This window comes from Tyto alba, unplaced genomic scaffold (assembly GCF_018691265.1).
Source record: "Tyto alba isolate M040663 unplaced genomic scaffold, T.alba_DEE_v4.0 Super-Scaffold_6, whole genome shotgun sequence".
Classification (NCBI taxonomy): Eukaryota; Metazoa; Chordata; class Aves; order Strigiformes; family Tytonidae; genus Tyto; species Tyto alba.
This window is the reverse complement of record NW_024881327.1, coordinates 20,739,968-20,765,423: the sequence shown is the minus strand read 5'-3', so window position 1 is coordinate 20,765,423 and position 25,456 is coordinate 20,739,968. Positions and strand designations below refer to the sequence as shown.

At 38.3% G+C, this 25,456-nt stretch overlaps 1 protein-coding gene across 11 annotated transcripts in view; it reads left to right on the top strand.

The window, feature by feature from the left end:
* The first annotated feature begins 821 nt into the window (after positions 1-821).
* Positions 822-25,456, top strand: part of SORBS2 (sorbin and SH3 domain containing 2) — a 167,096-nt gene continuing 142,461 nt past the window's right edge. For 10 of the 11 annotated variants that reach the window (XM_042807621.1, XM_042807626.1, XM_042807622.1 and 7 more), the window contains exons 1-2: positions 822-1,051; positions 25,198-25,325. The gene's annotated coding sequence lies outside the window, so the exon portion shown is untranslated. Of the gene's footprint in view, positions 1,052-22,619; positions 22,630-23,376; positions 23,382-25,197; positions 25,326-25,456 lie in introns of those variants that run through there. The other variant, XM_042807614.1, reaches the window with a different exon arrangement.

Sequence of the window (25,456 nt, the reverse complement as noted above, 5' to 3'; positions counted from 1 at the left end):
CCCTAGGAAAGTATGACACTGAGCAAGGAGATGCCGTGATTTGTTATACAGACTAAGCCAATCCCTGTTAATGACTAGGAAGGGATGGAAAAATCTTCCTCAAACAGATCCTCAGAATTTTAATGCATGAAATGCAGCATGCTCAGTTAGATGTATTTAATGTTTCTAAATGATTTTCAAAGAACTTTAGGTTGAAGAGTGCTGCATGTGCTTCCTAGCTTTTATTCCTGATTCCTTGTGCAGTTGAGCTATGAGATAATGACAGCTCTTGAAGAGTGGGAATTTTTTATAAGCAGTTTTAAATTGTTCACAAATGTCTCCTTTTCTTTCTGCTCCTAATTGAAATGAAAAATTGGGTTATTCTAAATAGGATAAAATTGGTTTACATGGTGACTGCAACATAAAATCTTTGAAACTAGTCTGATAAACAGCAACCTTTAACCTGTTAAGATCCAGAAATGTGTTTATAAATACTGGGAGTAGTTGCTATGCTGTCAGGGGTTAGCTTTTTGTAAACGAGTGGGGGTTGGGGCTTTGCTGTTGGAAAACTGGCTGGCAGTTGTGTAATGGTTATCCTTGCTTCCTCGAAGATTATTTGCCCCGTGTGCTTACTTATCCTGTGCCCTGGCAAATAATTTCGATGCTTAAACGCGACTCCTGGAAAGAGCGTTTCACCGTGCGTCGACCTGCAACCGGTCGGCCTGGGTTGCTCACCGGGGGGGGGTGGGGGGCTCCTCGCTGGGCGGCCGCGGGGCTCTCGGAGCGGCGCTGAGCCCCGGGAGCGCGGCGAGGGGCGAGCGAGGCCGGCGGCGGGTGCGGGTGCAGATGGCGGTGGGGCAGGGCAGGGCCGGGCCCCCCCGCGCCGCCGGCAGCCCGGCTGTTGGCTGTTGCCATGGCTCCGGAAAGCCGGGGGAGCCCAATGAGCCGTCTGCGGCAGCGCTGAAAGGACCAGCCATTTTGCTTACGGAAAACAATGTGACATATTCTGCTGTGCTTTACCGGGGAATAAACAAAAACCTCGTCGGAGGAAGCAGAAGAAGCGGGCATATTAGTGAGTAACTGCGGTGGCTTAGCGTGCGTTCGAGCTGCCGTTTTGACCAGGCTGGTGCCCGCCGTTCGGTCCTGCCGGCTGATCGGAGGAGGTGGAATGCAGGGTGTGATAGCGCTGCCCGCCTGCTGTCAGGCAGCCGAGCGGGGTTTTGTCTCGTAAAGGCGAGGTGTCTCTGCAGCGTTATCTCAGCAGCTCGCCAGCCGCTCGGAGGGCGAGCCTGTGCGCCGCGGGAGCGGGGTGTCGCCCTTCCCGCGGCCGCCGGTGTGCGCGGCCGGCCCGGGCGGCGGCAGCGCAGGTGCGCGGTACAGCCGGGCGGGGCGGGAGCCCCTTCCGCCCCACCCGGACGGGCCGCGGCCGAGCGGCTTGCCCGGGGAGCTTTTTTTGCCTCTGGACTCTGCCGCAAAGGGAAGCCGCCGCGCATCTCGGCCGGGGCGAGAGAGAGGTACGCCTTTGCACGGACGGCTTCCGTTTCGTAAACCAGAACCGAGCGGAACTTCGTGCAAGAAATAAGCTGCTTTAGGTATTTTTGCGTTTCAAGGTTGGCTTTGGTCAGGGGCTCGTTTAGAGGGGTTGCTGAATTAATTGATGCGGTTGCATTTTCATTAAGCGTTTCAGTGGGATGTTCCATATGGTTGCTGGTTCAGCAGGGTGTTTCCAACAGTTGATAGAACGTTACGCTTGCATTTCCTACTAAAAGGAAAGGGGGTTTTGTTTTGCGTTGTGCTTTTAACCGTCAGGGTAGCATGGCCGAAATAAAACATTATAGAACTTGCGAGCCTATTTGAAAAGCCCTGTATCGTTGCGTTCATCATGAGTGGAATTTGTGCGCCGTGTTCAGGCTCAATGTAACTAGATTTAAATTGTCCAACTGCTGCTGTGCAGTATGTAGGTCATAATAAAAAGCAGCTCTTTCACCAGCTTTCGGTGGACTGCATGCCCCAGTGCTGTGGTTGATTAGTTTGTGGTACTTGTACTGCTAGACGTGGTGGTATTACAGCCAGCTCACACCTCCTTTTTAAAGATATCGCACATACCGTGCTAGACAGAGCACAACACACCCATTGTGTCCCTCCGTTTGGCATTCAATAAAAGGAAGGAAACGAGCACTCCACATGGAGCACAAGCACATTAATAGCACAAGACGGTTAAACTTTTATTGAACAATCTCGGTGATTCAGAGATAAGCTAGAGAAAGTAGAGAAAATAAAAACATCAAGGCAAATGAAATGGAATAAATTAAATGGGAGAGGTCTTCTAATTGGCACTGTATGTTAATGGTGTAGATTTTCGGTGCAAAATTAATTCTGAATAGTTATTAATCGCAACACATCTGCATTAGAGATGAAAACTGTAGTTAGACCTAGGTCAATAGAACCGCAGTCCCTCAGTACAAATAACGTTTGTACTAAAAGTAGCATTCTATGAACTACCAACTGTATTCTCATTAGAGCAATACAATTTTTGAATTAGCTAATACTGAAGTGCATTAAATTATTCTGATAACTCAAACAAATATTCTGATTCACCTTGCATCTATAGAAAACGAAATTATATTTTGGTCTTAACTCTTATTTAATAATTATGTGGATTTAAATCATGCTTAGATGAGCCATTTGTTTGGACAGTTGAGTGGGCATGAAATCAAGAATTTGGGGTCTGATATCTGTATAGTTAAATTAGTAACCAGTGCTCTGTAATTAGGAGCCAAATTCCAATGTGTTATTTCTGTGTATATATATCCTGCAAAGGTATTTGGACAAGCATGTTCAGCAACTATCCCCTCAAATGAGACACTGCATTTGGAAAACAGCAGTATGTAGATGGATTGCTGCTATGCATTTTCTCCATTAGAAAAGCTCCATTTTACTTGAAGCATTCCAGGATTTTGTTATTCAGTGAATGCACACCCCAACTTCTTCTTGTATACCTCTATGTAGGGGTCATACAGTAAGCTGTTTAGAGAATTGCTTTCATCTCTGTTCTATAAAGTGGAATGTGAATTTACAGTGTGGTACTACATGAATATTTATGATTGAGTCTGTAATTATGATGAAAATTATAAACAAGCAGAGCTGGTATTTCCTTTAAGGTGTTTGCGAGCCTTTAACAAAGAGACAGAGAGCTTTTGTTGTAACAATAAGAAATACGGACATAGCAGTATGCAAAAAGTGAAGGATCTTGCAGTTCAAGGTGGACATAATCTCACTATGAAGAATTTATGGTGTAAGAAAACACGTGAAGACTAGTTATGACTAATCACTAAACAGTGTGCACTCCTTAGGTGGTGATAGATGCATTTTATTAGTCTCTATTATTTAAAGCAATATTCTGTACTCTTTCAATTCTCCTTTTCTCCCTTTGTCTTTTTTCTCATATCAATTCCCAGCTTCCCTCTGTTTCCTTACTGTCTCTCTGGCAACATCTGATCCCCTCAGAGCTATTTGTAAATCAAATCGGTGACTGTCAGTAATGGCCATGGAGGTACTGCAATAGAATCTGGTGTGGAAGAAGAATTTAAATGAGTTAGAGGTAAGAAACAGCCACTAAGAGTGTATCCACTATGAACTAATTCCATGTGATGTAACGTATAAAGGCACAGAATTGGGTCACTGATGTAGAAATCAAATGACCATGAAGGGAGAGGGACATTTTTCACCTCATGGTGAACTGAAGTGTACTTAGGAGGTTTACAAGAAGACCTTGACAGTAATATGACACAGGACAAATTGAGTGGTTTTGCGTTGGAAAGTGTGACATTGAGTTATAATCTGAAGTCTAGAAGTTTTTCAGGTTTCAGTGGAGCCACGGTATCTATCCAAGAGGTGATTATATATGGTTTGAAAGTCTGTAGATTATGCAAAGTCAGGTTCTCTTGGTCAGCAGTGGTGTAAATAACATCAGCTGTCACGCCTTAACATTACAGTCTCTTCAGACATTTTTTTAGACAGATGACCTTCAAAGGTGACTCTGGGCCCATGTGTTGTGCTCATAAAGAGGATACCAACCAAGCAAAAGCAGGCAAATGAATCCTGAAATGCAGTTTTGTAATAGCAGCTGCAAATAGTAATAGAAATGAGAGAACAGAATGACTGGAGAAGGTAGAATCAAGTGGTGTAACAGTTTCTCGGTATCTTGTTGGTTTAAAGTAAATAGCTTTGAGCAAACAGTGATAAGCATCAAACAACCATGCAGTCCATAGATCACAATAACCTTATGAGAGCGCTAGTGTAGGAATGTGTTCTCTACCCTCAGCCTATGGACTGTTCTCTGTATACTTACAGATATGACCAACCTGTGAGCAACAATACAGATGGCATGTGCCCAGGGAACACACTCAGATATCGAATTAGGGTACATTGTATAATGTTACACTGTGGACCAGCCGAATGTCACTTCTGTATCAGAAGGATCAGGTATTGAATGTAATACACCAATGAGGAGGTTGCATCCGGAGCAGGCAAATTGCATCAGATGTGGCCTTGGAACAGTATTTCTGCTCCAGTAAGGCTATCTGCACTGGAAATAAAAGTTGATGATTCCCGCTTGTTTGCAAACTAGAATTTTCTAAATATATGCTTTGGTATTGTGTCCTACTACTCTGATATTGATCCTTTCGCATGTCATCATTTCAGTGTTTCATTAAGCATGTTACTCCTTGCCAGTTTGTATTTTCTTTCTTTACTGTTGGGTGTAGGGTATAGCTTCCTATTTGAGAGATGTACTATAGATACTCCGTGTTCATTTTTCTTCAAATAGTGTGGCGTATTTTCATGAAAGTGTTTTAACAAAGGTTGACCTTTCTGAAATTATGAAGCTTCTTAACGTTATAGGGCTAAAACAAAATCTAAAAAGACTTTCAAAGGCACTGAGGTGATGAAAACATTCACATATGGGAGGGGGAAGGGAGAGAAGTAAATACTTAAAAAGGCAGCATGTGTCTTTGAGTAAAGGCATGCTGGATGACCATGTTCTAGATCTACTCCTGCTTTCTGTTTTTTTGAAGCATGAAATGTATTTTTCTGTTCAGATGTATTGTTCCGTAAGAGTGATACATCATAACTAATGCTGCTGTAAAGCAGGAAATTACAAAGATGGAGCTTTTTCTTCTGTTATTTTGAACTTCTTTCCCTAAATAGATTGAATTTTTTTTTTCCACCTTTCTGTACTGAATAAAGATAGTGTTCTGGTTCATCCACCCTTAAAAACATCACCAACCACTGTCACGGGGTTGATCAGCACATATGTAGTTCTCCCTTCTCAAGTAACCTGAGTAACAAAATACACTTTTTTTAAGAGTTGATGGTAAAGATCCCAAGCCTTGAAACAATGAAGGAAAACAAATACAATGTCAGGAGAAGCAACCCTTCTTCCTCTTAATCTTTACTATGATCAAACTATACAGTAAACTTTCCTGTTAGCTTTTTCAGAAAAGAGCTATTAAATAATTTTGAGGCACAGAATAATGAAAGCTTAACTTATTTTTAGGGCACCTATCTTGCATTTATATATAGGTGTTAAAGCAGTATACAGCTGAACTGTTTGATGGGTAACTAAAGCTATCCCTAGTTTAGCAACAGTTGCTGATTAGCTACATTTATCCAGAAGCATAGTGGTTTTACTCTTTTGCTTCATCAGGACCCAAAAAAGAGGCAAAGATGCATGGGCAAACCCAAGGGAAATGGAATCAGTAACTGCAGTTCTCATAGCTGAAAATCAAATTTATCAAGGCTTACAAAACAGTAAAATGCATTTTTTGCTAAAGGTTACATTTGTTTATAAGATCAACAGTTATGCTAATAGGAAATCAGTAGTTGTGACTGAAGGTCAAAATAGGTGGAAGGGTCTCTGCGGTTTTTCCAACAGTTTAAAACCAATGTGTTTGCTTTTACTGAATTTAATTGGTTTTGAGCATCGTCAATAGGTGAGGTCCCAGTTCAACTACAGCAAGACCGAAAGGTAATTGTAATGCTTCCTCAGAGGCTTAGGGTTGGATGGTGTAGCCCATGATGAGAAGGGGTAGGGACTGTGTCAAGAGCAAGGCAGCCATAGAGTGTTCTTCTCAGCATGTTGCTGTGTTGTCTGAGGACCCATTGACTGTAGCCTGAATGTAAAGTTTCATCAGCATAATATACCTTGTGTTATCACGTTTAATAAAGCCATGTATCTCTCAGTGGGATAGACACAAGTGTGTGAAGCCACAGAAAGCCACCTTGCAAAAAGGCATAGATATGAAACATCATGTCAGTAGTAAGTGAGGAAGGTGCAGAAGATGCAACGAGTTTTCCTGTGTCAACAGGTTATAAATACTTATACCAGAGGTAAGAATTTGAAAGATAAATTAGCTAATTCTAGAGATCTGTTGAGTGTTCTTGATAAAATAGTGAACTGTCTCTAGATTTAGCAATAAGGAATGCCGGTAAAATAACATAAATAGGGATTTCTGAAATGTAAATTGTAGAAGAGATATTAGTACTTGAGTTTAACATATACAGAAAAGTCAAACTGAGCTATGAAAGCAGAGTGGTCAGATTTATATTTTCACTATGATTAATGAGATTAAGTGCAAAAGCAGATTAGCACAAACAGCAGATACCACAAACCCTTTAAAAGCACAAATTTCAATTCGTAACAGTTAGCATTAAGACTGCTTTTGATCTTTTGGAATAAAATGTAAATATAAACAAAACATTTTATGGATATTTACACCTGATCTCATAAACTGCTTCAAATCTGACTAGAATAAGGGTATACAGTACGACTGTGTTCCTAAAAGGTAGTACTTTGCCAAAGTTTAGTCATAGAAAATGAGAAGTGGGAAGCTGCCCATGATTCAGCTACCTGAATCAATTCTGATGTCTGGAAAATGTATGAACTAGAAATTACACATGTTTCTACAGAGATCTCTGTGCATATGAACAGTATTATCACTATTTGAAGTGACCGCAAGGGAGAAGTGATTCAGGACAATAGAACAAAGTGTGGGGAAGACAGTTAAATCGAATGCTTGAATGTTGTCTGTCTTGGAATGTTCATTTTCTCTTAATACCAAAAAATTGGACAGGATTATAAAACCAAAAATACTTTATTTTTTTGTAAACATACACATAATCTGAAATCAAGATATTGTTGGCACCAAGTTTTCGAGCAAAATGACATTTGTAAGGTACTAAATACCTATTTCTCTCTGAATTTCATGTTCAAGAACCTCAAATTCTCTATTCTGCTACACAAATAATGAGAGCTTTTGTAGTTCCTTGAACTATGCTAAAGAAGGACAAATAAATAATTGGTATGAGGTGATTGTTGATTGGTGAGAATTACAAAGAACTGTATTTTATGAAGCTTATTTAGTAAGTCTCTAGCACAGAATGTTTTGCTCGCTCAGATGAAACAGCCAGTGCAGGCCATCATAACGGGTGAGTTCATGGATTTGCTGGCCCCAGTTTTGTCTTGGTATTTCAACTGCTGTTTTGAAACATCATGAGACATCCATGAAAGTTTTGATTTTCAAAAAGACACTAGATTTTGAGGCAATCCTAAACTGTAGTGATTGGCCTAGATGAAGTATAAAATAAATAATTCCCTTTTGAATATAGAGGTTACACTACTGACTTCTGTGTGTTTTGTGCTTTACACTTTTTAAAGTCTTAAGCAGCAATTGTCTGGTTTAGGCATCAACCCTGTATTTTTTTCCTACTAATAATAAGGATTTTAGACAAGCAAGCAGTAGTGACCCAAAGGGATGCCAGTGGAAAACACTCAGTATGTATCATTAAAGTCATATATTGATCATGTACATCACACTGCTCCTTCTAGCCAGTTATGCATTTTACACATTTTAATAAGCAAATTCTGACAGAAGCCAGCAGTTGCTAGCACAATTTTTATTTGATTTAATTTCTAGTGAATTTGTAATGAGCAGGGAACTCTAAGCAGTGATATTTTCCCAGATATGCAAATTCATGGTAATTGCACTGTTTTGGAGAAATCTGTATTTATTAGGAATCTTGAGGAAATAACAATTTCAGTGTAACTGATGCAATCAAATGGTTTACTTTGAGTAAGTAAAATATAAAAGAGGCTAATCAAATGAAGTGCTGCTGTATGAGAGCTGAGATGCTGACAGGTTTGACGGTAGAATAAAGACCAAACTGAAGACTTTGTTTTGCTACACATGCAGATAATCGGGCAAATTCAACTCTCTTCTATAAGGGTCACTCTACAGATATGGATTATGTAATTTGAGCCCTGCAGACTATTATTCTACTTTTAAACAAGTACAAGAGGGAGGACTTTAATTCCTTATTTGCATCGCTGTAGATTTGCACCTTCACATGGTTTACCAATGACATTTGATTCACAGAAGACTGATTTATGGTCTTGAGCAAAGGCCAGATTCAGGACACACTTTATGGTCAGGACTGCAAACTTCACAAAAATTTTCAGAAGTTTGCACCTGTTCTAGTTAACATACTGTAGCAAAGCACTCGGAGGATGCCTTCCAGCTTGAGGCAATAGTTTTCTTATGAGCAAGGCAAAAATAATTTCAGAGTTGTTATGCTAAATTAATCCAGGTGTGAATTTGTTTACTTTTGGTAATATTTATTGATGTAATTATCTTAAACATAATTCTCTAAACCCAGTCGCTGCTTAGCTAAAAACCACAAATGAAAGTAAGCATGTCAGTATGACTAAGAGTGAGCTGCAAATAGATGTTACACCATTTCTATGTAGGTGCATTCCATTTTCAATTCTGGCGCTCACTCTGTGTCATCAGCCTTTAGAAGAGGAAGGGCAGATGAATTATTTCCTAATAAATAGATAAAAAGACTGTCATCCGAGCTGATCTTTGAAAGGAACTCTTATGTTTGTTTCTATCAATGTTAGATCATCACCATGCAAATAAAGAATTGGAGTCAAGTTCTCTTTGCAATAGGTGATGGACATAAAAGATGGAACACACTTGATTGCAAAGGTAAACTGAAAAGCAGATTTATTAACAGGTGGCTTTGACTGATACCTGACCATGATACCAGTGGCTTATTGATTTCCTATGGCAGAAATGAAAATTTAAAAGGAATTTAAGGAAAAAGCAAGTAGTAGCTTTGTAGATAAACTTGGGAAGTGTTCTTATGATAAAAAGCTACTGCTTCTTATGAATGGATGAAACGTATGCAGGAAAATCTGAGTAGATACTGTCCAAAGTTGTAATGAGAGCATTGGAAGTTGCAAGAAGAGACAGGTAGAGAATTATCAAAGTGCTTGAAAGGGAAGACAAAAAGATATAATTGCTGCAGTGAGAAGACAAGGAGCCAGCTGTATGTGCCCACTGTTCTGGGGCAGGGACAGGTACAATGGCTTCAAAGCAAAAAGCTGGGCTCGTGAGGTGCATTTTGCATAGATCAGAAAGGCTTACCTAAAACTGCGGGCCCAGATACTGTAGTTAAATTACGTGATGACAGAGACCTAAACAATAGCATTCCTGATGGGAGACCAAAACCAAAAATAAGACCAGACTTCAAAAATACTGTGGAGAAATCAGTCCTCTAGGGGAAAAACTACAACACAGTGTTTAGCAGAGTGAAGGGGAAGCAGGTGTGAAGAAAAATGAGCCAGGTCCTTGAGGAATTCACATGCTTGAGTATCCAAGGTCATCTGTGTTTTTAAAAAAAAAAGTTATTTTATTTGCATTCTAGTCAAATTTCTAACCTACACACAGTGTGACAGGGCATCCCACAGATTATTTTTTCTTATTTGTTTTTGGTCTTCATATGTACACTTAAGAATTCCAATCCCAATTTGCAGATTTGAAAACAAATTGATCCCCTTCTGTAGTTTTATTCTTTATGTTGCATTTTATTCTTGGGAGACCCAAATAATCAAGTCTTGGCTGTTCATAAGTACTTTAGATCAAGCATTAGAAGTTTGGCCCATGTTTTCAACTGGATAATTATGTGAATATCCATTACAGAAATGGGGTTCTCTATAGTTGTCCTCCACCAGCAATGAAATAATGTGATTCTGAGGATAAGGGTCAGGCAGTAGATAGTTTGGAGGCAAGTGTAATGGTTCATAGAAGAAGGTGCTGTGCTGCTCAGTTTAGCTGGCTATTGTAAAGGAGGGAACTTGATTTTCTGATTCGGAAGTCAGTACCCCAAACCATCTATCAAACAGCTGTTTACACTCTGAGCTGTTTTCTCCTTCTGCTGTGTCTATATTTGCTGGCAATTCTGCACTCCAATTCCTGTCCATAAGTCATGTACCAAATTATTTTAATGGAGGCAAATTGTGTTAGAATGTTAGTGGAATATCTTCTGTGTTTTTCTTTATGTACATGTGTATTAGGATTTCAGATTCATAGTGGAAGGTGTCCATTTCTCCATACACATACTTGGTTTTCAATTTGTCAGCTGAGCTGGAAGTTTCAAGGTGGCTTGAGTTCAAACATGGCTTAGAATAATTATATTGCAAGCTTTCTCGTGTGTAGTCTTCTCAGAAATCTATGTAACTCTATGTAAATCTATGTCATCTTCAGTATTGAATAAATTTTAGTTAGACTTCTATGAACTTTGTTTTCCAGTATGTTTGGGAACAGCGTCTCTTTATCTTCATTAAAAGTGTGTTTTTTCTGAACTAATTGCAGATAATGCTGCAAAGGTTTCACATTCAATACCTAAAATTGTAAAAACATTATAATTATATATGTAAATTGAATATTCTTAAAAGAAGCCACTCCTTTTGTTATTTGACTTATTTTCTCTCTTTTTGATGTGGATAGTTTTTATTGAGGACCTTTTTAAAGAGCTAAAAGGATTTTTAGTTCTTCAGTGCCCAAAAGCAAACAGTTTATTAACTTTTTTAGGGGTAAGTTTGGAACTATAGTCTGAGGCCCCTACCCCCTTTTGGTGTGTACAGTATATGACTATAAAATTTGTATCCTTAGATTTGCAAAACTGTGAAATCTAGTTTCCTGCTTCCCATAATCCTAAATTAGTGTCTTCTGATGCAAGTACTGAAATTAAGATTCAAGTTTAGGCTTTTAAGAATCTAGTCTAAGACTCTTAAAAGCAAGGTCATGACTTCAAGATAGTTGTTCTTCCATGACTTACCTCAAACCTGGGTGTATATAATATTATTTTCAAAGACACATCCTAAACTTTAGAATTTATTTAATTGTTTGTTTGAAGAGGGCAGATCTAAGTTCAGCAAAATGAAGTTTACAGATGAAATTATTATCGACTATGGTATTTTCATAAGGTCTTTTTGGTTGTGTTTTTCCTTTGAAGGCAATGATAGAAGTCCTCCTTCATTAAAAATAGTTACAGGAAGTTTGTGTGCTTTAACAGTGCTATTGAAAAGGCCTAAGAATCCATCTTTTACTATTCTATTTTTAGGTTCAGCACAAAATGCCTAGTAAATATCTTTTGGAGAATACTGGAAAGATTTAAATAAAAGATGAAAAAAGGAGTGTTGCACTTTTGTCTGTTTCTGTCACTTGAAATAATGGTTATTTTTTTAAATTCACGTAGGCATTTAAATCTTACTATCATTAGTGGGATCTGTGCCGAGAAGGTTGGCACCATCTGAATGAATCTGTTATCGTTATTTACAGTATATTTATTACTGGAAATGCCTTTACATATGTAAATACACATATTTTAATTTTTTGTTGTGCTGATAGATACATAATTAGTTCTTCCTAAAACTTGATGCGCATCAGAAATTACTTTCAAATTATGCTGTGCATTTCAAGCTGGGATCCTACGAATGCTAACCAGACTTGAAAATTGGGGTCAGTGTGGCTTTGAAGTTTTATTATGCTTAACTTTCTGTACTGTCTGTATCAGACACACCTGAAAGTTTGAAATGTCACCATCTAAATCAATGTAAGGGGTCCCCTTAATCTCATGAAGAGGATGAATCAGGAAATAGAGATACTGTATTGTCTTTACAAAGGCAGTAATGTTTCAATATTGTATCACGAAAAGATTTCTTCAGATATGGATCACATAACAGTTGTTAGCACAGAGTTTTGTTTTGTTTATATTTCAATGCTATTTCTATTTTTAAAAGCACTATAGAAATGGTTTGAAGTATTCAATATAGGGACAGTTTAGGCTTTGATCTTGACTCACATGTTTCTAGTTCATGCACCTGTCTATCATAAGCTGATTTTGTTACAAATAACCAAAAGCTGTACAGATACTATGTAAAACTGTTAGTGATTTCCCCTCCTCTATTGTTGTACTCCGGTTTCAAACTCTAGTCTTCAGTAACTTTCATGTGCTATTTCTTTTCACCCTGCTGATCAGAATGCAAAGGCTGAAAAATTAACATGACATGCTTTTCTGATATTTTCCTTATGAGCAATCTGTTTCATTGCTGTAGGAATCAAATGTGCATGAGCTTAAATTGCAAGTCAGTGTGTTCATAGCAGAAGGCAAGGCATTGCAAGGAGCTTGACGTGTTTTGGCCACTAAATTTGTAACAGGCTTCTGCTAGGGTATGTCTAATATGTTTACTTTGATGTTTTTATGTATAATACTGTAATTTGACAGCTTTTTAATATCTATGTTCTCTTCAGGAGGCAAGATAAAAAACTGGGATGAACTATCCTGTACAAATTTAGTAGAGAAAATTTACCTTTCAACTTCTAAGTTTTGTTTTTCCACATAGATGTAAAGCTTTCAAGCCATTTTAGGAGCAGAGGTTACCAGAAGTCATTGACTTCATCCTTTAGTTTTCTCAAGTACAAATATTTGTTAGTCCATTGTTGCTTGTAGTGATCTTTATCTGAGGGTTAGAATCGAGAATTTCTATTTTGAACAGGACCGAACTGATGAAAATTGAAAAGCCTTGAGGTAAAAAAGGGTCTTTTGAGATTTTATTATTAATAGGTGGATGGCTTTGAAAAACAGAGGATGTTAAAGTTCTGAGGAAGTAAACAATTTCTAGGAAGGGAAATCCGCCTTTCCGGATGTTTATTTTTCAAAGAGAGGAAATTACCTAAGAAGTGTAAAACTTCAGGGATACAAAATAGAATATTTACTTCAAATTATATTACTTGTGACTTCCAGTTCTCACGTACCTTAAGATCTGCCTGAATGTGATTGTGATGTTTTCCTTGCTTCTCTTCAAGCCTTCTTCTGTATAACTTCAACTGCCATGGATTTAGGTTTATGGTATGAACACAGGTGCTGCTTCCTTTACCCAGTGTGAAAAATGCATACAGTCATGTTGTTCCAACTGTCGTTTTGTTGCTGCATGAGAACATTTTCAAGGATTTCTCTCTACCTTCCTAGTTGGTTGGCACTGGCCTTTGTGATACGAATTGATATCTCTAAAAGGCCTGATTTTCATAAGTATACACTGCATCTCTTGAAGTGTGTGTAGCCCTTCATCATGTGTCATACCAGCTACCAAAAATTGAGATAGCAAGGAAATGTAATTTTAGAATTGTGTCTACGGACTATCTTACTTGTGGAAGAATTTCTTTATACAAGGAAAATACCTTTGGTGGAAAGCATGGCTGCAGTTTTGGATTCTTTATTAATTATGTTCACTGATCAGCAATGAAAGTATATTGATGGAGGAGAACTAGGAAATTTCCAAAAATCCTTTAAGTAACGTCACCCACAATGACTTCTGTCTTGTCAGCACTGCACTTGCCACTGAAATGAGGGTCTAGTTCTGTTAGATGAAAAATTAGTACTCGCTTGCAAATAAGTCAACATAGGGCAATTAACTGGCAATACAACTGTAACATCCTCTGTTGCCTTAAACACAGTAAACATCAACTTGTCTTTCCCTGTCTAAGAAAAGCATGAATATAGCTCAAACAAGTGTTTCAAACTAATAGCCTGTTCTGCAATTAATTGTGCTATAGAGAACATACATAGCAGACAAAAACTGTAAAAGAGCTCTCATTTTCACTCAGCTGAAGCAATAGATGATAAATGACTACATACTAATGTGCTTCTGTTAACAGAAAGGCAAAACAAATGAAAGTTCAACACTGATTTCCTGAGTCATTCTGCTAGTGTGGACCAGGGTTAATTTGGGTATAGAATACCCACTGGGGGATGTTGGCATTGTGCTGCAACTTCAGCTTTGGAAGCTGAAGAACTTCCTAGATGCCGAGTCCTTCTTTCTCTCTAAGATACTAGTGTGAGGAACTGTCAGATCTCTGGGGAAATTGTGATTTTCAGGCATAAAGAGATTTGAACAGGAAAGGATCAGTTTTCTGCTTTAGAGACTTCCTGTTAATGATGACATCATGCTGCAGAATAGGAGATTGCCCAGGTGACTTGGCATGACCAAAAAAGAAGCATGGTTTAATAGTTTACTGCTGTTGTATCATTCATTTTCTTTAACATACTATGTAACTTATCTGTCCTCAAAGTTACAAGTCTGTATTTGGATCTGGAAAGCATCAGTTTCAGTAATCCTGCAATTAGGGTGTCAGGATTTTCAAATCCAAAAATCAGTTGTGAGTTCTCCAGGGCATGAAACTTTCCTGTAGAATTCTGAGCCAGATATATGCAGTTAACAACATACTGTAACTTTGGCCTTTCAGGACAGTATGAGCATGCTGCGGTGTAATGACATCCAGCTGTATACATCCAGTGATGATATTGCTCTGACCAGTTGCAGGTGAACCTTGTTGAGTCCTTAAAATCATCTACTGATGTGTGAGTGGGAAAGAAACATGATGTGGCTGCTGTCTGTGTCACTGGGAATTACGAACAACTTGGTGCATGTTAAAGCCTGTTTTTGGGATCATGCTCAATTTCATAAAGTCTTGAGAGCCTTGATGTTTCTGTCTAAGACATAAGCTGATACTGATCACACTCTGATGCCCTGGGTTTTCCATTCTGGCTCCTGCAGCCCTTGAGCTTTTGAACTTCTCTGCAGGAATCATAGTTTGTGCTGTGTATAATTTCTCTGTTGTCTTTACTGTGTAGACCTAACTTCATACGATAAGTCTGTGCCTGCCAATAGCATGAACCCACAAGGTTGATAGGCCAGTTCTAGCTTAATAGAAGTGGAAGGGTGAGAAGCAGCTTTGCGGTGCCCACTGAGCTGATTATAGAGAGTGGGTCCATGGCATCTTTAAAGAAAGCAGTCATTCAACTCTACTCTTCAATAAGGTGATTTCTAAGTCTGTAAGAGATTTTGAGCTGACTCCCAATCTAACATTGTATTTTCTTTGTTATATTATTTCCTTTAGTGTTTCCTATTGGCTAAGTCTCACTGATACCTATGGCTACCCTGCAGACCCTCAAACTTGCTGTGCTGTCTGTGTGCAATGCAATATAAAGAAGGTATAGGCTGACAGTTGGGTGGCTCTGGTACTGTTGTTTATGTTTGGAATTTAAGCTTGATTCTGTATATCCAAATCACTTGAACTGCTACACTTGACTCTTACATTGCAGGAAAGGACACTTTGTTTAGATCTAGGGAAAAAAAAATGCTAAGGATAACTAAGTACTGGAGTGTCTGAAGAAGTTGGGATATCTTTCTTGCTGGATGCCTTCTGAAGCAGACTGATCAAATGTCTCTAAAGAATGATACACTTACTGTTGATATTGCTGTTAAGAAGCAGATGAACAAGATGACCTGGAGAACCCTTCTCTATGATAACATGAGGGATTGTACAAGAACTGACTCAAATTCAGTCTGCTGGTTCTGATATTACCCAAAATCAGAATGATTTTTGACTTCCTACAAGCTGACATGGCTTGATTTGTAGCCAGATGTCTTTTCACACCCTTCATGAATAACCAGCCTGTCACTGCTATCCCATCAAAAATCCCTTCAGAATCATTCTACAGAAACAACTTGTGCAAAGGCATAAGAATGTGTGGTTTGGGGTAAAAGCATGTGGTCATAAGGAGAGTTCAAGCTTACTTCAAGTTTTGCCAGGATGTTGTGCAGATGGAATCTTAGAATAATAGAATGGTTTGGGTTGGAAGGGACCTTTAAAGATTATCTAGTCCAAGCCCCCTTCAGTGAGCAGGGTTGTCTTCGACTAGATCAGGTTGCTCAAAGCCCTGTCCAGCCTGGTCTTGAATGTTTCCAGGGATGGGACATCTACCACCTCTCTGGGGGACCTGTTCCAGTGTTTCACCATTGTAAAAAATGTCTTCCGTCATCTATTCTAAATCTACCCTGTTTTAGACTAAAACCGTTACCCCTTGTCCTATCACAGAAGGCCCTGATAAAAAGTTTGTCCTCATCTTTCTTATAAGCCCCCTTTAAGTACCAGAAGGCCACTATAAGGTCTCCCTGGAGCCTTCTCTTCTCCAGGCTGAGCAGCCCCAACTCTCTTAGCCTGTCCTCATAAGAGAGCTTTCATCCCTCTGATCATCTTTGAGAGCCTTCTCTGGACCCTCTCAAGCAGGTCCATGTCCTCCTTATGCTGGGGGCCCCAGAGCTGAACACAGGACTGGAGGTGGGCTCTCATGAGAGCAGAGTAGAGGGGCAGAATCACCCCCCTTAATCTGCTGGCTGTGCTGCTTTTGATGCAGCCCAGAATATGGTTGGCTTTCCAGGCTGCGAGTGCAAGTTGCTGGCTTATGTTGAGCTTCTCATCGATCACCACACCCAAGCCCTTGGGTAAAACCACTCTAGGTCTTGGAGCTGCTGTATTTGCCCCGTAGTCTTGGTGCCCTCAGGCATGGTATGCTTGGCCAGCTCTCCAGGCAGCTTCAGTGCGTGTTAGACTCCACCTCTCAGGAACTGATGGTCAAGCATTCCTTGTGATGTGCCAGATGACATGCTTTTCCAGTGATACATTCAGTAGTGTCATTGACAAAGGTGTTCATGATGCCCATGATCTTGGTTAGGATACTGATGTCATGATGGATCTGCTTCAGCGCTTTGTACTGATGAATACAGTGACTCTGCTTTCTGCTATTCTTACAATGCTTGTAACACGTCTCAGGTTTTGGTGACAGTGTCTGTGGAGTTCTTATTGAGAGCAGGAGCTGGCTTGGTAGGCTCAGGCATTTTAGCAGGATCTTTTCTCACTAACAAGTAACAGGAACGTAGGCAAAGGTGGAGACAGTGTGGCTGCAAATGGCTTGAGTCCACTGGTGGCATGTACCTGAGCTCTTGAAATAACTACGTTCTTTGCAGCCTGAAGGACTCATAACTGTCACGATTGTGTGAAACTGAGCAGCAAACTGAGAATTTGCTGAAGCAATTGTATCTCAATGAGTTTTGGCTGATGTTAGCTGTTTCTATGATGTTAATACCCTGTGTTGCAGTTAGAGGTATGAAACCCAAATGCAAATGTTGAGTCTTGCTGAAAACCAGATACTGCCTTTGAGATCAGTCTCTTGGGGAGAAAAAAAGATATCAGAAGAATATCATACTCTGCCAGTATTAGCTTGTATTCTAAAATGCTGAAGCATTATCTGTCCATAGCTGGAAGCCTTCAAAGCTTTGCACAGTTGCTTATGTCTCTAGGTTGTGTTTTCAGTTAAGTGGATTATAGTAGCACAATGGATGAACTGACTAGAGGAACATTTAAGATGCTTCTCTATGCTGCTTTTACCTGTTTGAATTCCAGTGAGAGGTTTTGTACTCAGCTGAGGTGCTAATTATAATTCTTTTCACCCTGGGGTTCAGTGCCTGAAAGCTTCAGTTGCAGCAGGTCTGCTGTCCCCTACCCTCTATGCTACAAGTAGCAGAAAATGTTAAAATTACTTGACCGGTAAAGCTAAGGACTGTTTTTCATATAGGTCCCTTATTTTTAATTTACTAAATTGGCAGCTTAGCAAATTGACTGATCACCACTGTGTTAATTATTGAGAAGACTAAATACCTTTGTAGATTTAGTCATGGTAATTGGAATAGAAACTCAATACAGAGTGCAGAGGTGTAAAGCTGGCCTGGCCATAATCTGCTGGTTTAAGAATGAGCAGAGTGTCATTAGGCCTTATATGGTTTGTAGTGTAAATCTTTGTGGAGGGAGAAGAGGAAACTGGGACTTGTTTTTCTTCTGTGAATTTCTTTTGCTTTGCATGGACCATCTTGCTTGAAACGGAGAGCAGCAGTTGTGCACAGGAGCACACATGACCTCAGAGCCTACTGATGGCAATTCTCCCTTGAGAAGGGGGCACAGTCTTATCCATGGCCAACTGTCAGAAGGTGTTCATATTTCAGAATATGTTCTTCAGGTGTTAATATTTCAGAGCTGGAGAAGAGGCAGTCAATCAAATTTTCCTTTCTCCTAGGTAAATTCTCATTACTAAGCTAAAGAAAGAGTGCAAGCTCTTTCTCTGTGAGCCACATGAAGTCTGTAATTACTCCATGAAAGATGGGCCAGTATCCTCAAAAAAACAGACAGTAGAATGATTCTCAGTATTCTGTGTCAGTGAACTGGGAGATGTGACTGTAAATCCTTCTAGAAATTTAATCCAGGTTTTCAGTATCTGTGGCAGATGTTTTAATGACCATAAGTACAGGGTTTTTTTAAAAAAATAAAATGTGGTGGGGTAACATCTTCCACAGTTTTTATGAAGGGTGAAAATAACCTGAAAACATCTTATGGAAGTTTGTGCCTAGACGCAAGGTTGATAAAACACAAATTTGTACATGACAGCTGTCACCAAAGTGGTTTCTTCAATGTGAGACACTGTTTGCTTGGTCCAGCGGGAAAATTTATGTAACTAGGAACTTTACTGTTAAGACATGGATGCTTCGGAATTTGGGTAAATGTAAAATGGGTATTATAAAGATTTTCACTCTGGATTTGGCCTCAAAACTCCTTTTGGCAGCTAATTCAACAAATCCAGTCATCTGAGTTGGTAAGTCACAATGAGCATTGCAGGTTTAAAGTCCTGTTTGTTTACATGTCTGAGGTTTATGCCTTTATGGAAACCTAGCTCCCTAACACCCCCAGCACCCTCCCAAAAAAATCCCCATGATCTAACACAGTAGTTGAACACATTCTGGCAGAAAATGAGTCTGAAAGGCAAATAACCTTGGACAAAGTTCTTGAAACAGTGGACAGTGGTGTGTATCAAGGGCGAGATAAACAATAAGCTTCTGTTCTCTGTTTCCTGAAAAGCCCTTTTCGTATTTATTTCCCCGTATGTTTTTAACTATTTACTCTTGGAACAGAGGAAGTTAGTTTTACTACCAAAATAGTACTCTTAACAGGCATATCATTCTCTTGGTCCAGTTTCATAGTGATAGCTGCAGTGACTGTAGTCGCTTTTCACATTATTAGGAGAGCAGTTATATGGTCTCCTGCCAGTTAAATAAAATTGCCATAAGTATTGGAATTGGTTACAATAGATGACCAAGAGGGTCTAAATATTTGGATATTATGCTTTTAAAAGGTTGGTTTTAAATGCATGTGACTTCACTTCAGGCTTCAGAGTCTCCTTATGTTTTAATGTGTTTATTTGGTGCTCAGTTAAAGGTACTGTAATTTCTAAAGGTTTCTATATTATATAATGCTGTTATTAAACATATTAAAAATTATAACCATTTCAGTGACTGACAAAACATTGGGTTTGAGTCCATAGATACCAAACTGAATCTGCAGCAGTGAAATTCAATACAGTTTTGCCAAAGGTGACACGGAAGATCTGGTATTAGCCATTTTTCAAGCTTCTATCTAGAAAACATTAATTTTCCACGAGTGTGTTGCTTTGATTTTAGTATATTAGATATCAAAGAAGTGTAAAGGTCACAAATTCATAGATGCTGACTCTGTATCAAAGCCTTTTACATCTTCAGAAACATCTAGCCATAAAGACAGTAAGTGGCACTTTGTAGCTTTTGTAAGAGTTCTCAGATACATCAAGATTCCTGAAAAGCAAATATTAAGTTGTATGGTAAACTCCGCTTACTGTGGTGCCAGAACTGCTTATTTACAAAATGTCTTTCACAAAAAATATGTCTAAGGGTCTCAGTCTTACATATTTTAGGTTTTTCTATCATCAGACAAAATTTTATTATTCAGTGGGCAGGAAACAGACTTAAATTCCAAAGTCAAAAATGAGAACTGAATATAGCTGAAGACAGATGGTGTCTTTTAAAGAGAATGCAGATCTACTGTTCTAGAGAACAACAGCAGAGGCAACTCTTCATCAAACATCTGACATTTTGCACAAACATCAGTTGGTGTTAATGAAGTGAGAGCATGATTTTTCGTACTTGATGTCTTGATCCATGTCTTTCAAATGTGTGAGTTATCAGTAAAACACTTCTGTGGCAAATTCAGAAGGCTTCTTGGATACTCTGCTGGATCAGAGATTGGCTGATAACTCTTGGCTGGCTCTTGAGTGCTTTCTGAAGAACACAAGCCAAAAAAAAATACCAACCCACAATTCCAAGCTTCTTCTTTTTGGTCTTCGTTCCCAGTTTCCAAGTTTTTCTAATGGTTTATATAGGTATAAAACGTTCTTATACCAAAGCTGGAGAGAAAAGTTTAATAACTTTATTATTACATAATGATATTAATGATGTGGGCCATCCCCCATTGTTTGAAGGAAATGATGGAAAAAACCTCTGTAGGCAGGGTGGAGCACTGGTTTTTTACTGTGGAGAGCTATTTTGGGATATACTGAGATACTGGAGAACAGAATTGCATATGCAGGAAACCAATGTGCTAACAGAGCAATAAAGAAAAAAAGAAAAATTCCATTGTATGGACTTCAACAAACTTCATTTACTTTTGAAGGTTTTGTTAAAGATGAGTGTTCTCTAACCAGATCTTCAGTATGGGAATTATGAAGCCACAAAGCAGTGATAAATGCTGTGTGTGTCACTTCTGTACTAGTCACACAGGTTGCAATTCATTGTCCCTGAGGGATTTAGGTAATTTCCCACTTCTTGAAATGTCTTGACCAAAGAGTCTGTTGCCATGTGTGCTGGAACAGATGTGTACGTAAGAGCAAAACTGCTTTGTAGCCACTCTGGGAGAATTTTTGAAGTATTTTTACTTAGTCACCATGCATAGTTCATTGAGGTAACTTATTTTCTTTAGTTTTAGGAAAAAGTATCAGACATAACTATCACAGTAACTTGGCTGCCCGCCTATTCTTTCTTGCAATATGAAATCCTATGTTCTGAAAGCTTGAGTCAGTTTTTTTTTTCAATAGATGATACACCTTTTTCAACGTGTAGCTCTAATGAAACTGTAGTAGAGACTGAAATACAGGATTTGTTGTTTATGTGGGTTTTCTAATGTTGAAGGGTTTTTTGTGGGTTGTTCTTTTACATATGATGGTCTAGAAAATTTCTGAAGTACCTTTTTATACATATCAAATTGAAGAAATGTGCATGCATTTGTAGTCACTGTTATATGTGCTGTCATTCTAATATGACAGTTCTTAAGCTACCACCCCTACATGACACTGAGGCATGCACGATGACATAAGGCATTAAGATGTATTTAGAAGTAACCTGGCTAGAATGCCAAGTGCATTTAATGATAGTGGGGAGAGAAAGAACTGTTAATATAGAAGAAAGCTGTCTGCAGTGCTTTGCTACCTAAAAAATTCCTACCTGATAATTCTCAATCAAATATTAATTATTGTACTTAATGGAAATTTATCATGACTTTTCATCAGTGCATAGATTTGCCCCTTAAATTAGTGAGAATTTAAGAAGCTTTTATAGTTAACAAGGCCCTAGAAATTTTGGAGTAGAAGAAAGGAGCTGATGGTTTGGTTTTTTTTTTTTTTTTATTTGTTTCTACAGAAATTTATATATAAAAATGAAACTCTAATTTCTGGGAAATTTATACCAGGTTTCCTATGGTAACACATAATAATTGATCATCCTAGTGTATTAGGTAGGAGAAAAAGTATAAACTGACCATCAATAAATAACTTCTTAGCAGTTTTGTGGTAGTTGTAAATATCTTGTCAGACATGAGTGAAGCAGAGCAGAAATGTTCTAAGTGTTGACTATTTCTATCAAAGAAGTGAACCTCAAACCAATTCTCAAGAAACAGACCATTGAGGTATGTGTTCTGATCAACCTGTGACCATTGTCACCCTTTCATTCCTGAGCATATTCATACTGAGCATAAGTGAAGGCTGATTACAACTCATCTGATGATGCCAAACCTAAAATACTAACATCTAGCAGAACTTTAGAAACTAAACTGATGTCCCCAGAGATTAATCTTTTTCCATCTTTTGGCTTTATAGGCATATGATACATTTGTCTGAAGACAGGCATACCTTGCAGTAGGTTCAGTTAATGCATGTGTCCATGCATTTTTCACTTATTTTACATTATGTAGGAAGAACCACGAGGAAGGGTTTACCTGACCTGTGTGTAACTAGGTATTCCATCCTGTCCAGGAGAATGGCCATGCTTCTTCATAGTTCCATTGCTTTTCTGCAGTGAAAGCTACTGAAAGCACACCTAAGATACTGGAAAATGGCTCATTCTTATTTGTGAGGTCCTTCAGGATCATATGTGTCTGACATTTGTGAGACTATCTGAAGTCCAGGGTGAAGCATGCACTTCCCTCTTGACCTTCTGTAGATTGTTTTTTTTTTCTGTAATCTGAGAAATAGTAATTTCAGAGATTGAAACGGTCAGTTCTATGAATGACCTCTCTGAAGAGACTCCTGTAAAGGCACAGCATATGCATTGTACTTGTATTCTCTAATGTTAAATGAATTCCATGGTATCTGTCATAGTTCAGTTCAAATTCAAGAACCATGGTTATTTGGAAAAAAAAAAAATCTTACCCATACTACCTTTTTCTTCCTGAAGCAGGTAATATTTGAATTGCTTAATACCAACTATTGATTAAATTGCACTGTAGTATGCCACTAAAGAAATTATATGCTTGATTTTAGTGTTGCTGATAGCCACAAAATGGGAGATACTATTATCACCAGTCTCTGAAGAACATAAGGTGATAATCTTGGTAGCAGTGACATATTTGTCTGTTTTATTAATAAACATACAGATATATTCTCTTCGAGACCTAGATGGTATATATGATATTTACAGCATTTAATGTTTCTTGTGGATAAAGACCATCTAATTTATATCCAGTAGTTAAAGAACATCTCAATAGATGTTGAAATGGTGCTTTTGTCACATTTAGTAAATGCTATAAGTACTAATAGGCAAATTATTTACACAAAAACAGTTGCAGAGAGTATATGAAGAAACAAGGTACCAAAATGAATTAAGTGCTGATGGTAAATCTGCCTTCTGAGAAAATGCTTCAGAAAAGAAATGCTGTGCTCCAAAGCATTGTGTATTGTATTACTTCTGAAATAAACTGATACTGCTAATTATGATTTTAACACATTATTTTCCTATTTGTGTAGTATTAGTATTTGGCACACAGATATTTGTTGATTTAGCTTGTAACCATCAGATGAAAGCATTATGAATAGCAAGGCCATGTAGCATCTGACACTAGTGGTCTGGTACATACAGGTCTTGTATTTATTTACAGATTATATTGCATGCTTCATCTGACCATTACAGCTCTCAAGATGGCTATAATTTACACACTGCCTGAAATTTAAGCTGTTTGAGTACTTAAATCTCTTTGTTCATGGATCTCAACTATAAATGGAGCTTCTTATCTTCTCTGAACTAGTTTTGTAGTAAAATAATAGTCCTAAACTAGCCATTTCAAATGAAGCAGCAATATTATTAATTTAGCAGGTTGGTATTTAGAGTTTGTGGGGTTATGATGTTTGTAGCTGCTTTTAACTACAGTAACACTAAAAATAGTTGGGATCAAATGGAAGGGATGCTTTTGAGCTAATTCAGAAAGAATTTGTGCTATATTTTCACTCAGCAGCTTTTTCATTATTAAGTGTATTATAGCTAATGATTTTTATACAAGTCTTCAGGAACAAATACGCTTTTTGTGTTTGTTTTTTAAAAATATACATTGCTTTTCTATTTTAATAGTTTATTAAATAGCCTGTGTGACTGGCATCCTGTTTCATGTGTCAGTATAACTTTTAAACAGTTACTAATCACAACAAATCGGAAATCAAGGTGACCCATAGTGTTTAAAACATTTTCAAATGAGTGTGCTTAAGTAGACTTGGCTGGAAATTTAATAGATATTGTAACATTCTGTAGTTTTACCGCACCAGCCTGTTCTAGGTTTTGAGTAGAGAGTAACTTCAAGTCTTGTAATTTTTCCTTGAACAGAAGTAACAAGTTTTTCAGTGGCAGTGCCTAACTGTGGACATGCATAAAAAGTTGTTCTCATGAAGCAAAGTTGTATCTGTCAGAATTGCTGAGATATATAGAGGAACATCTTGGAAGCTCTTTCCTGTACCAGAAAATGCTGCAAGTTAAATAACAATGGTGGTTTTCCATTGACTCGGTTTACCTGTGTTCTCTGAAAATTCAAAGCAATTAGCTTTTGTATACCCATTAAGATGTTTTAGGGTCTTTTCGTATAGTCATTAATTTGTACTGATAATTTAAGTTTCCCAGTATTTCTACATTATGGGAGGGTAAGCTGGCTGTTTGGGGATGTGGCAGAAGAGGGTAGGGAGATCTTTATCATGTCACTGAATAGCCCTGGTAGAAAAAAACAGAGTGCCAGCAGCATCAGGTCACTAAGCTTCCAAATTAGCACTGGTGCTGAAACTGGAAACTTAAGATGCAAACTTGAAGCAAACTACTGGCTTCAGCCTTGATAAACTGATTTGTCCTGTCTTCAGATGTGTATACCAGCCAGATATGATGCGCTTAAATGCAAATATAAGTACTTCCATCTCATATAAGCCCTTGTGTAAAGAAGGCAAATCATCTTCAGAGATGACCAAGCTCAAAACATGTTTTTTCACATAAAATATGTGTGGTGGTTCATTGCCTGAGCTACAGGTAATGGTCTTCAAGGTCCCACATTTCCTTTTAACATTATTTTTGTTCATCATCCACAGTAGTTGTTCCTTGCTCTTTCTGTTTCTTTAAATAAAAATTTGGACAATTAACAAAGTTTTTTGCTATGGATTTCCTTTTTTTCGAGGGGGGGGGGGTTGGGAAACTGCTTATTCTGTATTGCATTTTCATTTTGATTGTAGGCAAGCCCATTGCTGCTGAAAATAGCTCAAATGTTCTTAGAACAAAAACATGAGCCAGCAGCTCAGATTCTTTCTCCTTTTCTTTTGCAGACTCCTGCATGTGAGTTAAATTAATTTCTTGAGAGAAACTTTCATAAAGGGCTAAATAAACAAGACCTACATATACAGACATTTCTTACTTTCTCTGCATTTGAGACACAGCTAAACTCGTCTGCCTGGTAAGTCGTAATTTTCTTCTTTCGTATTTGTCTTTCTTCCTGCCCTTAACTTGCATTCTTGAGTTCCTAATCAGTGTTCAGAGAAAACTAGCTTCTGTTTACTAGTAGTTCTGCTGCTTGCTCTGTATGAA